The sequence below is a fragment of the Salarias fasciatus genome, chromosome 9 (assembly GCF_902148845.1).
Source record: "Salarias fasciatus chromosome 9, fSalaFa1.1, whole genome shotgun sequence".
NCBI classification, from domain to species: domain Eukaryota; kingdom Metazoa; phylum Chordata; class Actinopteri; order Blenniiformes; family Blenniidae; genus Salarias; species Salarias fasciatus.
The window spans coordinates 13,476,269-13,494,181 of NC_043753.1; the positions used below are offsets into that span (position 1 = coordinate 13,476,269).

Sequence of the window (17,913 nt, forward strand, 5' to 3'; positions counted from 1 at the left end):
AATTAGGGTTGAAGCATCTCTAGTTAATGCGAATCCCGTAGGTGTGAAGCCGTTTTCACTCACACCGGCAGTAAGTTGTGCTTCACACTGTCACTCACTTGCTACTGTCATTTCTTTTCTTTCTATATACCTTCCAATTTGCTCCGATTCCCTCTCCTCCCTCCCTCCCTCCCTCCCTCCCTCCCTCCTTCACACTGGTACCATCGCTTCTCTCTCATTACCAGATCCTGTGACAGCTGAGCCACTTATCTCCTTCTGTATGTTCCATTAAATTTCAATCATCAATTGTAGAATCCTCCCGGGAAGCTACCGCTATACAGTGTCACCATATGTGTGCACATACATCCTGTTTGTGCTACCGGCACTGTTTGTGTATGAACTTGCGCTCACGCATGTGTGAGTGCGCACAGTACGCGGCGACGCGCTGTGGGATTTACACTACAGCTCCGGGCAATATTACTTAATGATATAATTTCTGGCGAGCGACTTTTAAAATGCATGCTCGTGCGTCACATGCGCGCCGGCTGTTATGCATCTCATCGCTCCAGTTTGACAGGGACGCCTCAAGATTATTGCCGAGATTCCTCTCATGTTGCCGGCATGCATTCAGTGTTGGAAGAAGAAGAAAAAAAAAGCAGAAACAGATCAATGAAAAGTATTGACGCTCCTGCCAACTAAGTCATCTCTATACTGAATGGCAGTTGTGAAGACTGTCCCTGATATGTTGTGTATTAAGATCCATTTTACTGCTTATGTATGAGGGCTTTTGCTTTGTGCAGCACTTTGGCGGTTAGCATTTAGCATCCCTACGTCATGTACTTCATCTCCACAAAAATCCACTGAAATCTGATCGGCAGTTATATGTCTGATGTGCCAAAAAACTCTTGTTTTCTTCAAAGAATACCAAAATTCTTTTCATTGATAAACTACTATTCAAAAGTCAAGTGCCAAAGCAAGTTTTATTCCTTTCGTTCACTGAAAAAAAAAAATGTTGATCAGGCAGGACAGTTACTCTCCATGTTCAACTGATTGATGAGCATATGGCCAGGAAGCGGAGAAAAAGTACTTATTCATTCGTACTGGATGAAAGTAGCAACAAAAACTGCTCTGCGCTTAATTACAGTTTGGAGATTACAGAAACATGAACTGGGTTTGTAATTCTATTTTTGCCATGGACATATTTTCACAGATGAATGAGGTGATTGTGGAGCTGAAGGGGAAAGTTCAGCTCATGCACAACATTTACACAACAGTGAAAGCCATAAAATCAATACTTCAGTAAGATAGAAACATGTTCAGGCTATGTTTGGCTATTGTGGTCACAGCACAGCAACAGAAAATTATCTTCGCTGAGTCACAGATTTTTCCACAAAGTCAGTCATGAGAAAATCAGTTCAGAATTCAGCATAATGATTATTTTAATGGTGTAAAAACCTTCCACAACAGAAATGAATATACATTTTGGTCCATAAATAATTGGACACTGGCACACATTTTAATTTGTTTACAGAAACATATTCCAATTGTAGATTTGGCACGGACACAAGGCACAGACTCTCAGCTTTCATTTGAGGATATCTAGATTCAAACTAAATGAAAAGCCTCGGGTTTAGATTCGCCTCCTTAAAATGTGCCATCCTCTTTAACGGACCAAAGTCATTGGACAATTCTCTGATGGCGATTTTCTGGATAGTCCTTCCTTTTGTCATTATCAAACACATGAAAGGCCTGGGGTTGATTTGAGGTGTAGTGCTTGCATTTGGAAGGTAAAACAGATCTGTAAAGAAATAATAATGATAAATATAAGTTCCCTTCATCCAGCCCAGTCTATAGTAATCAGCTGAAGGCTCCAGTAGTGGAGGTTTGGTGAATGGATTGGTAAAAAAAAAAAGGTGGGAGGATTGACAAACACAAAGGTGACAGGGTGGGACCGGCTGAGTCAGAAGAAATGTTGAGGAGATAAAAGATGGATTTAAGAGAGCGGCGGAGGGAGGGGGTTGAGCTGGGATGACATATGAGACGGCAGGAGAGAGCGAGAGAGAAACCCGCCAGGCGTCTCACTCATTTGATGTTGGATGATGCTGACACAGCAGGAAATGTCAGATTATGGAAAGTGTGTAGGAGCTTTAAATAGGAACTTACATTCACGCACACCAACACCACACACACAGACAGAGGCGTGCATACAACCCCAACTGTATTGTAGCTCATTTGCAATAAAGGATTTCGGGTTTCTTTTTTTTTTTTTCCACAAAAGAACTTCTTGTTCCCTTACTCCCTCATCTAATCACAAGCTTACACAGCGGTATTTGTAATTTTTTTTGCCTCTCTGCTATGTTTCATCGCGGCTGATAATTGCCAGTATGCTAAAAATCTGCTTTATCTGGTGTATCTATTTCAAATTATTTCTTTTTTTTTTTTTTTTCCCTGACCTACTGGTTTTTGGGAGCCGGTCTCTGGTGGGACTTTAGATGAGCTCCTGATCAACTGATGTGAGGCAAACGTGTATCTTTGTAATGGCTTTATTATCTATCTTGAAACACATGCACACAGACGCAGTTCCAGACGCTAACTTTATTCCTCACCAGTCACTCAGCGTTTTCACCGGCAGCAACTTTTTTTGCTGGGAAATTAGGTTATATTAGGATAAAGTTGATTATGTTGTGATTATTTATATATAAAACAAGGTTTTACATTAGATGGCAGAGTTGAGTGTTGGCAGTGTTTATTATAATTCCAACTCTTCATCCAGAGTTTATTTGTGCCTATGTTCACCAATATGTTCACCAAAATTGCCACAAAACCCAGTAGCCTGTTTTCATGCACTGCATCATCCTTCTAGGAAACTCATTCCGTTTTATCTGCTGCTGGTTGAGAATATCACAGTATATTGAAGTACGTTAAACCCGGCTTTCATTTTCTTGAAAGTGTGCAGCCATTAGCTAAATATTCCTCTGCACTAACGATTAATGAAGAAACCCCCCGAGCCGCTTTCCCAAACAGATTTTCGAGAATCCGTTACCACATGTGAAACGCCATCCTGATCCTGCATCCAGCTTCTTTGAAAAGAGTTAAATTTACCAGGAATGGCTTCTGTTTACTGCTGCAGCAGCTTTCTCGTGGCGTGTGTGACATCTGCCTGGACATTCACCTTTCCTCTGTTTCTCTGCTGCATTGGAGTTTTTCCCTCTTTTTCTATTGATACCCGCTTTTCTGCTGGAAAAATACGCCAATCACGTTTCAGGAAGAACAGCAGCTTAAAGAGGCCGATCCTCCTACCTTCTTCACTTATTCATCTTCGTTTTAGTTTTATTGGATGCCAGTAGAAATTTAAAGGCCGTCTTTGAAGTTCCTCTTCTCCTTCTGCTTATTTTAATTCTGCTACTTTGCAGCTGTTCTGCACCACGCACACCAGAGGACTGTAGTTTTGTTTCCCTTTCTAAATGTCAGGCAGTGCATCTGTTTCTTTCCCCGGACCCAATATTACCGCGAGCATCTGCGGAAGCCGACCTGATATTTGTTTTTAGCTTCCTGGGCTCGATCCACCTGCGCACAATTTTCATCTTTAGATTTATAACTGTAGGTAAAAATCAGGACTTTAAAGTTCACGTCGCACAAACAACGTCAGACCCCAGATAGAGCCGCACGTCCTGTGAGCTGGTGCTGCTCCAACGAGATTTTATTTGATCTTAATTAGTTCATTTGTTTATGCAGTGTTAATATGCAGTTGTTTAATTCAGTCTTGTGCTATGCTCAAGTATTTCACACTTTTTTTCTTTTTTTTTTATTGGAACCAGTAATCATACATAAATAGCTGAACTTTCTGCAATCTTTTCTGGTCATGCCTGAATATACAAACAAAAGTTTTTCTTAGCAGACCTTCAGCTTTCAACGGCATTGCCCACGGTGGCACGACGAGACCTGTGCCAATTTGTTTGCATTAAGTAGCCCCAACCTCTACTTTCCCTCGCTCATTTTCATTGCTGGAGTGCGTTCCCTTGCCCTTGCTCTTCCCCACAGGAAATGAGTGGCACAGGGCCGCCCACAACAACTAACCACTGTAACATTAATCTGACATAAGGGGATGTCATTGAATCTCCCCGACCAGGAAAGCAAGGGGGAGCGAGGGTATCCACCGGAAACCACCGACGACGCACGGCTCTGATGCAGCAACCTTGAGATCTCGCTGTGTTTATGTGCGCCTGCATGCTCGAGCACTTTAATTCCTCCAGTTATTTGGAGATCGGCGTGTGCGCTGCACTCTCTCTCTCTCTCTCTCTCTCTCTCTCGCTTTATGGATTTATTTGCCCTGATTATAATGTTTAGCAGTGTTTGGGATTAAACTGGAAACACATTCAGCTCGGAAAGCCCCATCCGCGCACTCAGATATTGCAAATTGTCATCACGGAGCGCTGTGGTCGGGGATGGTAATGACCTGTTTTGTTTCCCCGTGATTTAAATTCCAGTTTAGTAACCTCAAGAAATAACAGTGTTGAACATATGTCAAGGTCACAGTGTTCCCTGACACACCTACACGTGCCGAATTATGTTCCCACTGGTAGCCCGAGCAGCCAGCGGTGGAATAAACACAGAAATATATCCCTGGTTTTTATGTAAACAAGTAATTGGACCTCATCTTTATGCCAAACATGCAATTATTTACACGTTGAAGGATCTCAGGCTGACTTCACTATCACCATCCCGCTGGTAATTTCTCTTTGAATGTTATTCTTTTCAACAATGCAATGAATGATTCGACTTGTAAATTTATTTAGTAAATCTACTCAAACATCTCAAATCCTGTTCCTCACAGCATTTCTCTTCAAACCAATGTTGGCGGCTGGAGCTTTCTATATGTATGCTTTTATAAATGTACATGGTACACACACACACACACACACACACACGTTAATACAGTAGCTGTCTTTCACTGCTGCGTCACTGATCTCTCAGTTTGGGTCTCAGGTCTTTAAAGGTGAGAAGCAGCTGATGTTTATTTATCCGCAGTGTGTATCGGTGTGTGTATGTGTTTGTGAACAATCTTCACATGAAGGTATCATTTTATTTGCTCTTTGAAAGTTGTAGGACGGCATTATGCTCTGATTTGAATAAAATTGAGTTGTCATGCTGAGATTGGATTTTCAGTGAAAGACACCGTGTGTGTGTGTGTGTGTGTGTGTGTGTGTGTGTGTGTGTGTGTGTGTGTGTGTGTGCGTGTGTGTGAGCGTGCGTGCGTGTGTGTGTGCGTGCGTGGTTGAAGGCGTGATTGAGGGGAGTGTTACAGCCTGTAATATTGCTCCTCTGAAATGTGAAAGTCTGCATATTATCTGGCCTCTACATGTTTGTGTGTGGGTGTTTGTGTGTGTGTGTGTGTGTGTGTACGTATGTATGTATGTATATAAATGGGGGAGAGACAAAAAGAAAATCAAATATACAAATCAAAATAAATGATTAGGTTTCGTATCGGCCCACATGGAAGATTTCCTGTTATTTTTTTCCTTTTTCGATGTTGCTTGTAACTGTTTGGAATTATATTAAATGTAGTTGAAGAGGTGATGTTTTTCATTTGGCTGCAGGAAAATGATTAAAGCTTCACACACTACTAAAGCCAAGCAGACACACGCAGTGAAATGTTGAATGGGACAAAAAAATTGGAATATTACAGTTTAAATGGCTGCACTTGATCTCTCTTGACTCTGACTTTAGGTTAAGTCTTTTATCAGAGCTTGTTGACTGGCTGTACAGCCTGTATATGTTTAAATTATGTTTTTGGAAGTCAGGACAGAGGCGTTATCTTTGACATTTCTGTCAGTAAAGCCTTCTCATATCTTAGCGTTGTCATCAGGTGACAAAGCTTCTTATTCCATCATGTGTTTTGAATCCAGATGATGCTTTTTCACTCCGAGCTGAGGGAGTGATAAAAGGTGTGTGGATAAAGGTTGACATTATGCAGCAGAAATGGTTCCGATGTTCATATTTCAAGTCAGTACTCCTAAAAACGGTGGCCTTTGACCTCCTCGTTGCCTTTAAGCACAAATTTACCACAAGCATTGTGATTGGTTGACATCTATTATGGATCAAGAGCGATTGTCACTGGATGAATTTCCTCCAGATTTATCCATTTTATCTCAAGTCAAAACCTAATTCCTGCAAGTAGAAAGAGCTAAACCCTCATGGAGGGTTGTGGTTGCGGAGGTCAGTAAGGAAATCCGTCTCCAGCAGTGAGTGACAGACTATTATCCTATCTGCCCGAATCACAGTGCGTATGTTAAGTGGCGGTGAGCAAGAAAAAAAAATAAACCTCCTTAGTCATTTCTTTGTGACTCAACCCTCTTCCATCTGACAGCCTAATATTAAAAAGCCTTCATCCTGCAGCAACAAAGTCTGAGTTATGGCTTCTGGCACGCCGGCTGTGTGATTGTGTGTGTTAAAACCTGCTTCGTCATGATGTTTTTTGGCTTAGCGTGAATCGTAATGAACAACAAATCTGAATAGCTGTCATCCGCAGACCGACTCGTCCCTGCACGCCGCGTGGGTGGGTGGGTTGGTTATGAATGTATCTCCTATATGGACGAATTAACGGGTGCGTGCGCGTGCGCGTGCACACCGTTTGTGCTTCATTCTGCGTGTGTTCTCCATGTGACAAAAAGCGGGAGGAACTTCTGTGGACAATAAACAATAGCTGTCAGCCTGCTGACGGCAGAGCGGCTGAGGAGGCTTTCTACTGGATGGGTTCTATTCAACGGGATATGCAAATAAACTCCAGAGAGCTGGTTGTTTATGAATTCCTTATCATCAGATGCAAACACACACCGCAGACGTGAATCGTAAATCAAAATTGCAACAAAAAACTCGGAAGAAATTGGAATTTGTTGCTTCAATATAAACATAATGTCCATGAAAATCATTACGTTAACACAGCATCAAGTGAAAGATGTAACCCAACAGTGAATTCCGATATATAGTGAAGTAATAGATATATTGGCTTTTGCTGGGAGGAAATAGTTGAATGGCCGTCCATCCGTCTTCGATGCCGCCGCACTGAATTCTGGGTCGCAGGCACTGGAGGGAATACCAGCTAACAGCGTCCAGAACAGCCTGGAGGTCACAAGTCCATCACAGGGCAAACACAGAGGGACACACACCCACAGGCAACCGAACCTCGACAACTGGCCTCAGATGAATGTGGCCGCGCTGTGGGAGGAGCCCAGCGGAGGAAACCCCTGAACCCCCTCCGCAAAATACACATTAGAAAGTTATTGATGGCATTTATGAGCACTGGAGACAATCAGTGGCTGATAAAATGTAGTAGTCAATATTGAAATATTGGTTTAAGCAGGTTTTTACAGCTAGAAATTGCATGGAATAAAATTACTTAGCAAGCGACACACTGGTTGATGAACAATTCATCGCAGTCAAGGAGAATTTTAGAACTGCGTTCGGTACTGATCCTTGAATGTGTTTAATCTGATGCATGCAAATACAGTGTAATAGAGAAAATGTGTGTGTTTTTTAGATTGAGGGTAATAAATGCACACATCCATCCGTACGGTGGCGTTTCCTCCCCTCTCGCTCGAGCCGCCTCCCCAGCTCCCCCACAGCCCTTCAGAGGAGGACACATTATACACAGATAAACCCCGACACTGCTCTACACTATAAAGATAGCCGAGCGCCGCATTTAAAAGGTCATCAGACTGGTAAAGCATCTTCAGCTGACCCACCAGGTGTCGGTTCCTCAGCACTTTGTCTCAGTGCTGCACAGAGAGACGCTCGGGGACGTAACAGCATTTCAAGGCGCTGGCAGCTGTGAGCACACACACACACACACACACTCAGGTACTGCAACATGAGACTCTTAGACACACATGATCGAATCAAACACAGACAGGTGCTGCGTTTGATAAAAAACAAACACAAGAACACAGATGGATTTCGCCGGCAAAGTCTCTGGGAGAGACGAAGCAATTGAGGAATCTTAATTAAAAATAAACTTTGGGCAAGATTAGAAAGCTTGCCCTCACTGTTAATGAGAGCATGGTGTTTATGAAATGTAAGCCTTCAAAAACACATTGGAATGCAAATGAGACTGAGTTTTAGCGAGGACTTCACTACATGTTCTATATTTTTAGTTACACTCTGAATTTGCTCCCCAGTCAGAGTAGAGCTGTAAATTAAGCAGTATTTTGACAATTCGTTCATGCAGAATGAACCCTGCGTTGCCTGATTAGACTAATTAATGCTCGTTAGGATATATAGGATCGCTCTATAAATATATTTAATGGTATCTTCAGCACTTCAGGGGTTATTTTCAATAAACCCTCCTGACCTTTACATAATCTTTCACAGCCTTCAAAACTAGCAGGTTTGAATCAAGAGAGAAAAACAAGGATTGTAGAAACCTGAGTCATACCTTCACTTCTCATCATCACAAGTAGGATTTGCTTGGTTTGGAGATTTATTTGTCCGATTTGAAAACAAGGTGTATAATTGGAAAAAGCAGCAATGCATTGACTGAACTGCCTTTTCGCTTTAGCATTGAAGATAACGCCATGCAGCGGTGTGCATGGTGAGACTTCAGTGTTCGGGGAACATTCTAAATACAGGAAATAATTGTTTTGAAAGAGGCCAGAAGCAGAGTAGTTTATCTTGTAGTCGAACAGATAGATGTGTCTGGGTGAGGTCTAACCCGGTGTCTCTGCCAGAGGCAGACGTCTCCACTGCAACATCTCTCCTTTTCTTCTGTTTCTCCAGATGCAAACACCCTGACCCTTCTCCTGGTCTTTTCATTTCTCTTCCTTTCTTTCCTCTTCTACTCTCGCCTTGTGTTTTTGGAATCCAGTCTAAGGAAATGAATCTATTGCTCCTCTCTGTGTCTCGGTTGCTTTTCCATTCATGCGCCTGGCTCTTCACCCCTTCCCCTCGCTCTTATACCTTTCTACATAATGACGTCCCCCATCTCTCTGCCCTCCTACTCTTCCATTCTACTTCTGACTCCCCCTCTTCCCTCTCATTTCCTCCTCCTCCTCCTCCTCCTCCGCCGCCGCTCACCAAGGTCTCGGACGGGGGGAAATGAAAAGTGTATGTATTCTGTAGCAGCACAGTGTGGCTTGCGGGAGGGAAAACTGCTGTTTTATGGTTTTATTTATGGATCTGTAGATTTCTGAAGCTGAGCACATCACACACGGGGGCAGAGGGGGGAAATGAAGAGCAGCCTGATGTGAACTGCCTCTAGTACCCCCGGTGGAGCTGCAGACTCGCAACAAGACAGAAGAGCGTACCCGCACATATTAGGTGTTTTGGACCGAAAAAAAAAAAAAAATTTACTCCAACCTTCCTGTCTTGAGCTCTTGCGCGCGTACGCGCACGATGGAAACGTGCTCACTCAAGTATTCACCGCAGGATATTAATTTCAACTCTATCAACTCATCAGCTCCACCCCTCCATCAAGCAAGACACGTGAACAATGACTTACTCCCGCGTAATCGCGCTCTAATATCTGAATGTATAAATTTCTCTGCAGTCTGTCGCCAGCGTTTGTCTCCCGACTGATTGGCGCCACATTCCCAGCAGAGATGAGTTTTCTTATCTGAAGGTCAACTTAAGTGAGAGCAGTGTCTGTCACCTCGCGCTCTTAAACCCGGCAGCGTTTAATGGAAGCGGCTATCATTGCACAGCAGATGGTGCTAACTCCACTGCTGAGCGTCTTGGCTCATGTACTCGCCAATAAATAGCTTTAAATGCAAGGAGGACGTCAGCTGGATGGAGTGAATTATGCTGCATTACCATCACAGGCTGATAAAATGCACAACATCTCATTTCCAGCATCAAAGACAGCCATATTTCTCAATTTGAATGATTTCAAATCTCATTTTCTGTTAACTTTACAGGTTTTCTTTTCTTTTTTTTTTCCCACATTGTACCTTTTTTTCCTAAAGAGTTGGAACTATTCACACCCCAAAAGAACTTGAATCTATTGTACAAAGCTCTTATGTGGAGTTTCGGATTTGAATTATTCTGACTAAACCTAAAAAGTCGTTCTAGGACAAACCTGTAATGTCATGCATTCCGTTACAGTAAGATATATTACCGATAATATAATTGCGCATCACTGTATACATTGGCTTCATCCATCTCCAGAAAAGTCCGGGCTTATACTTAATTTATTTCGATGTTTTGCAATATTGTTTTTATCACACTGTCAGAAATAGAGGCGCATTATTAGTCTACTTCTGTCCAAGGACATCCTAACAGTAATTTCCCCTGAGACGCGATTATTGAACCTCAAGGTAACAGTTTGTTTTTTCGAGAGCCAGATAGTACACATCTGTTCACACACACTGGATATATAGATTTAGTCGCCGGCCACAGGTGAGGTACACCTGTTTAATTGCTCATTAATGCAAATACTTACTCAGCGGCAACTCATTGCATTAAGGCTTCTCCAATTTGACCTGCTGAAGTTTAAAACAAGCATCAGAATTGAGGGATATAAGGGATTTAAGTGACTTTCAATAAGCTGTGTATGCTGGTGCCAGATGGGCTGGCCTCATCTATAATGGTTACTTAAGTAACTGCTGATCTGTGTGTGTTTGCGCATAAAAACATTCGTCTGGCTTTTTAAAGTGAACTACAACTTTCAGTGAGAAAAGTTGCAGCTCTCTGTCCGCGGATGACCTTTAGAGCAGGATCCCACCTGGTTGTGACCGAACGCCACCATCAAAGCCTGCAGAAGATCTTCTCTCAAGGCAGAATGAAATCATGACAAATTGCAAAAGACCTCAAACAGAATTTCGGAGAATTTGGCGTAAACAACCTTAAAAACATGAATCCGATTTGCCTCATTTCAACGTTCGGGACGACAGATGGTGGTGAAATAAAGCAGGATATTTTGTGGCACGCTTAACGCCAATTATGAATTATTATTCTAGCGTTGCAGCCAGCCTGAGTGTTGTTCCCGACTATATTTGTCTCGCCGTCTGATAGGTATCCCCAACAGGGAAACGCACCATGTCATCTGCCATGTTAGACTGATTCCTTTTGGTCAAACGACTTTCTGATCTCCAAATTTCAATTCCAGAGTACGTTTTGGGATCAGGTGGTGCGAGAGATTAGCATTCATAGATGGACAGCCAACAAATCCCTGCGATGTTATCGTGTCAAAATGGAAAAATAAAATCTCCGAGGAAGCTTTCCAACACGCAGCACCGACGGTAAAAGTGGGCCAACCTGGAACTTTAAAGGTACCTAATGTTGTGGCTTGTGAGTGTAAGTCAGTGTGGATTTCCTCTAGTTTTTATTGTTTTATTTCTTAAAGTCGTCTGTTTTTCTAACCATGAGAGGTCGCCGCAGTGCATGATTGTCCTCCAATACCCCCTCTAATCTGTAACACTCTCATTGCATCAGTGAACCTCCTTCCTCTCCTCCTCCTGCCTTGCAGCTCCACCCTCAGCCTCCGTTTCCCCGCTATCTGTTATCATCTCCTCTCCATACATGACTAAACCATCCCGTCCTCGTCTCTCCCTCTCACTCTGCCATGAAACTGTCCAACAGGAACTTTTATTACATTTCTTACTGTTGCCTTAAACTTTCAAAGATACAATTTGTGCATCGGGAAAAACAAGGAATAGATAGCAAATGCATCACTGCTACCACCTGTCAAGAGTGCAGCTGCATTAAAGGGGACCTCCCGGTTCTCAATGCTATGCACCCTGAAGGGACTATATTTTACATTATTTTCAAAGATTGCATATTTCCCAGAATTGTTTGCTGCATCTAAGGTGAAATAGGCTCATTTAAATGTTTTCTGTTAGCTTTACCTTAAACAAATATATCTTCTGTACATTCAATCTCTTGCACTGACATATGTGTTTTTTTTTTTTATCCTCGCTATGGTGAGAGGGCTGCGTTGTTTTCTGCAACACAGTCACACATTCACTTCATTTCAGTAATTTAGACAGCTCAGTATTGAACAAACGTGATTTATAAGAAATGATTTTCTCCCCTTGCACTGTGAAGCATGATCAGACTTGATAGCACACCAGTCTGAAGGAAGAGAGTCTCTTCCACCCCCCCTCCGACTGAACGAGTTTAATTTGCGCCCTCCGTGACAAGTCATGTTAAAAGGGGACGCGAGCGCCTCGCTAAACAGATTCAGATATAATGGGAGGGAAGAGAACGAGCTGCTTGTGAGGCCGGCTCGGTGTTATTCTGGAGGTGTGATGTGTGACGTTTTACACTCAGTGAACAGTTTCATCCTTCATTACCAGTGATTAGTAAATCGGCTTAAATAAGCAGAATCGCGATGAAATGGCGACCTTTAACTCAACCTGACACTTAATAGGTTTTTTTTTTTTCTTGTCTCAGATAACAGTCTTCCTGAGTGAGAGTTGAAGGTAGCAAAAGGTGTGAATATAAAAGTTGCACATTGTTTCTAACCATTACTAATTATCTAGAAAATTAAATGAAGAGTCGTCTCAAGTTTTATTTTCGAAAGAGACTTGTGACTCTCGGGAGTGTGTTGAGAATTTGGCATCACTCCTATTATTTCACGTCTCATGTTAATGATGCCTCTCGCTTTACTTTCAACATTCCCACACAGGGCCTCTTCATATTAAAAAAAATAAATAAAATTATATATATATATATATATATATATATATATATATATATATATATATATATATATATATAGCAGCAACAGTTTTCTCTCTAAAAAAAAAAAAAAAAAAAAATAGTCCCAAACACCCATAATTCCCCTCTCTACCTGTCCACTGCAGTGTGAGTGTCTTGGAGTCTCTCCCTCGCTCACCCACCCTCTCTCCTGGGTAATTTGTTGTGTAAATACGGTCTACTTACAGCTGACGGGCCCTTTCGGCTGTGGAGCTGGAAATGCAATTACAGGCAGCAAACATCTCCATTGTTATCACTGGAGGGTGCGACGCTCATTTCGGTCCCCTCTGCAATGGGGGCCGTTATTGATCGGTATCAGCTTTGAGGAGGGGATTACTAATGAAGCCATCTGAAAGCCTTTTTGTGCTTAGTAAAGTTTGCATGCCTGTGTGTGCGTGCGTGTGTGTGTGTGTGTCTGTAAATGGGTGTATGAGAAGCAGACAGATAATGTGAGTTAGGGAATATATGTGCAGCTCTGCCATCCGGTTGAGCTTGTTTGTAGTGCTCCACTGCCCCTAGTGGTAGGTTTGGTAACTACACATGCTATCAACTGAAAACATCAATCATTTTTATTTCTGAAATCCCCCTTGATTATGATATAATCACGATGTAGCGGGGCAGAATTTCTATTGTAATTGTATATCTGGGGAGCTTTTTGGTGCACATACACTCCCCAGTTACTTCATTAAACAGACTTGTACAATCTAATGTGATCCAGTACAACCGCCTCATCATAAATTCTGCGTTTTTCAAAAGGTAATAATGTGTTTCTGCAGATTTTCACAGTGGCATTAATTCAACTATATGTTCATTTCCTAGGTTTGGTGTTGAGATGGACTGCATTATCTTGAAAGGCCATGCAATAATAGTAATGAGGGCAGCAGCCAGTTCCACCATACCCCCGAAGGGGCCATATTGGATCTGGAGACTGTGGCTGTTATTTAGGTGAAATGAAATCATGCTTTAGTTGAATATACTTGCGGAAGACAATATGAGCTTTTGTGACTTAATGCTGCTGGAAGCAGCCGTCAGGGTCACACTGCTGTCAAAAATCAGCCCCAGTGACCAGGAGCTGCTCCCTCAGTGAATGCCTTTGAGATTTCCAAAGAAATAACACACTGAGGCTGCACTAAAGTAAACAAGTATTTTCCTACTTAGAATAATAAAATTCCCCTTTCACCAATTTCAACACAACACACTATCCAGCAGAATATTAAAGGACCTTTTTGCAGGCCAGTTCACTTGAGCACTTAGAAAATCAAAACTCACTCATTCTCCAAATGAGCAAATAAAAATCCAAGCGGTACCTTTTCAGAGTTGTGTGGTCCAAAGAGGTTACTCATTCATCAGCCTCGGATTTGGAGCAGGAAGCCGGATGCAGGTGGAGTTGTAATGTCCAGCAGGTTTCCAGCGCCGCCAGAGGAACTCTGAGCATCCAGGGTGGCTCAGAGCGCTGTCTGGTGGACGCGTCTTGAAAGCAGTCCGACAAATGTTGAACAGCCCAGATGAAGCCACAAAAACAAGCTGGGTAACCCACCTGCAGCTGCACCGTCCGTCTCTGTTGACTCACAACGAGCAGCCGATTCAGTCCAAAACTCCTCAAAACTCTGCTACAGTTCCAGAAAATGTGTCTTCTCGCAGTTTTTGTGACAAATAATCTGTAGACACCAGTTAATTCACCCACTTCAGACCACCACTTTCATTCAGTGTCTCTCTCCCACAAACCTCAAGCACACACACACACACACACACACACACCTGACAGGCACATGCAATCACAGCATGCCCAATCAGCTGAATCAACAGGAAGTCGGTTCACGGCCGCGTGCATTTCACTTAACAGTCACATAGATGAGCAACGGTCACCAATTGACTTCAAATTCATGTTGAAAACCCACACATGTACAGGGACAACATACTAAATTGTTTTTTTTCTCTGCGGTTGACTTTTCCTCTTGCTTGTGGCCTCCAGCCATAGACGTTAACAAGTGAAGAGCCAGTTTGCTTAATGTGGGAAGTTGAAGGTGCAGAAGGTAAAAAGTCAGAAAAAGAAATACTTAAGAATACACAGATAATTGAAAAATTGACTTCAGTGTTAGTACTTTGTACAAAAGATGTAATATTATGCAACATTCCCCTTTGTTTAAGTAGGAATGAGAAGAAAAACTTACGGCTAACTTTTAACAGGAAACTGATTGTCTTTCCTGGGGTCTTTGAATTTCCAATTCTTATGAGAGCTCAGACAGAACTTCCTTGTTTATAGCTGCTCTGATTCAATACCGGACTCTTTGACCCTCCCAAACAGAGCGACAAAAGTAGACATGCTCACTTATACATTACAAAAAAAGCCTACTATCTATGCCTTGATTCATATTTGGAGCTCCCAGCAGACCTCATGACGTCTCTGTAACAACACGGTGAAAACCTATTTTCCTGCGGAGAGAAAACTTAAGGCCAGCATTTTAACACAGTCTGACATTCTTCTCATATGCCTGTAGCATAAGCGCTGCGCTCGCTCAATTATTAAGTAACCCGACTGCACATTCGACTTATTTTGCTTCCCGTCCTGAATCAAACAGGTCTAATACCATGGCTGTTTGGCAGTCTTTGAAGCAGAATGGGATTTACTCTTTGTCCCTGTTTGATGTGCGTTGCAGGCGCCTGTGGACAAATGATTCGCTCCGTTCCCTCCTGTCTTTGTTCTCTTGTGTTCATTTTCATCCTCCTGTGATGTGATTGCGCCACGACTATTTTTGAATTGTATAAACCTCTTATGGGCTAATGCTCGTCACATTTCCAATCTTCGAGAGGACGCAGCAACAATGCCAAGTGTTGGTTTGGGTGTGTGCATTATGCGGGCCTGACAGTGCGACTGTAGCTTTTGTCAAACCGTAGAGGAATTACCTATATCAGGTGAATTGTTATTGTAAGGCGCGTAATTCATGTGTCTAGGGGTAGCGCATATAATTTGAAGTCGTCGCCATTTGTGAAGTCTATAAAATTCATGGACTTCGTAAGCACTTTTGCACTAATGATGCACCGTATTTTTCTTGGCACCCAATTTTCTAAGGCTGGAGGAAAAGTGTCCACTTAAATATGAACAGACTCCGGGGCCTAATGATTCATTTAGGCTTATGCAAAAAGTCTGGATTTCACTTCTCTCATGTAATGCAACCCCCCCCCCCCCCCCCCCCCGAAAAAAAAAAAAAGATTCAGCTTATTAAAACCAAATTTACTCAACACAAGGAAGAGCTGTGACCAACTTTAAGAGTGACCCTGGTCTCCATCCACCTCTTCCCTATTTTGACATGTAGGAGCCACATAGTTACCAAACATTTAATTGGGAGCATAAAATTAATCAGGGCCTCGCTTCTTTTCCCCAAAAAACAAACTCTTGACTGCATTCACGCAGTCACCTGGTCCAAAATTACGTGATCGCAGTTCATACTTTTTACACAAATGTGTGGGAAAGGTTTCATTGAGGCTAAATGAGGAAAAATCAGAACAGAGACTTTCTGTAAGCCCCAGGAATTCCACATACGGTCCTATGACCTCTGATTACTTTCCACAGGACTGCTGTTCATCTCTATTACTGTTTTCTAGGCTTTACACAATCTGAGTAATCTCCGTATAAAGCAGCCCATCTCACACCAACATTTGAAACAGCCACTGAGATCACAGTTTCCTCCCATCCTGAAGTCTCACGTGAACATTAGCTGACGTCCCCAGCCGCTATCTCCTTCATTTTATTTTTACAATGGTGTGCAAATTACTCCCCGAGATGATTGCATGGAAGTAATTAAGTGCTCTGTGAGTGAAAACATGCATTTCGATCACACTTATCTTCATAGAAAATTGCGGCGGAGAACTAAAAGCTGTGAATATATCCTGATGAATTTGTAGGTTTGCAGTTTGTCACTTTATTAAATACAATTTACCTTTACACTGCCTCAGTATTGCAATAAGAGCTAATGATAGCGTTGTTCCCACTCCAGATTTGAGTTTTGAGTGATGAAAAAAAAAAATGATTGACTGGCAGAATCAAAACCTCCACTGGCCTCTTCGTTCCGGCTGTGGTTTGTGGTACTCAGAGCACTAATCTTCTAACTCACTTTCAGACACTGCTCGTGGCCCGCCGGCACCACGCAGGCAAACCTTGATAATTGGATCAAGATGGTTTGAAAAACAAAGTCGGTGGGTGATTGAATGTGTTTGAAGCTATAAACAAAAAGCCCACTGAGTCAAGGGGTATGAAAGTGTTGAAACATAAGCAGAGACAAAAGCTACAAGAACCTTTTTGACATCAACTCAGCTGAGGCTGAGTTTTGCTGAATTAAATTATTTTGTCATTCTCATTAATGCTAAAAGTAAAGTGATGAATAAAAAAAAAAAAAAAAATTACCAGAAAGCCCCAGGTGTAAATCTCCAATGGAGAGAATGTCCTTTACATATTAGACACGATCCAGCAGCTCCATTCTCGGGGTACTTGTCAGCCCAGCGCGTTCAGGGCTGAATAAATGTAACTGTTAATGGGAAAAGTGACGTGTAAAGTAATTTCTTTGTTTGTTATTTCACTTAGAGATTCATAATTCAGCTTGACATAACTCCTCATGAAAGAAAATTATAGATGTGTTGTAGGATTAGTCACATTTAGAGATATGGCTGAATTCAATGTTATTTGATAGAAGAATGGATAAGGAGTAGGAGGTCTGTTATTTATTTATTTCATACGATGAAGAAAAGGGAGTGCTCTCAGAGCTGCTGTTTGAAATGGACACATCTTAAGTCATACAATTAAAAAAAAATAAACATTACATTTTCTAATAAAGAATGGCTTAATCTGGGCATACCCCCCCCCCCCCCCCCCCTTTTTTTTTTTCTAATAGCTTGCACATGTGATATGAGGAACTTCTGCTGACCTGTGCACTTGTTTGTGCTCATCATTTTGTGAACATGTTTGCTTCTGCACATGATTCCTCTGTGTTTCAATATGAAGCCAACAGATGGCAGAACGGATCCTCTGATGTGCTGATGAGTGTCTGAGTTTTTCCCTGTCTGACCACTAGAGGTCAGTATTGTACGGGAGTATAATTTTGAGTGGTTCAGCTCGTTCTTGTTTCTAACAATCACAGCAAAGTGACCATAAAGTACATTAACCTTATTTTACATTTACTCAGAGCATAGATCTAAAGCTTTTTCTTTTTGATATTTTTAGGTGTTTAAACTAAAATTATCCTGCATGTA

General features: G+C 42.1%; 1 protein-coding gene across 3 annotated transcripts in view; it reads left to right on the plus strand.

Annotated features, from left to right (window-relative positions):
* Nucleotides 1–17,913, plus strand: part of tpk1 (thiamin pyrophosphokinase 1) — a 65,062-nt gene that overhangs the window by 46,144 nt on the left and 1,005 nt on the right. The window lies entirely within an intron of this gene.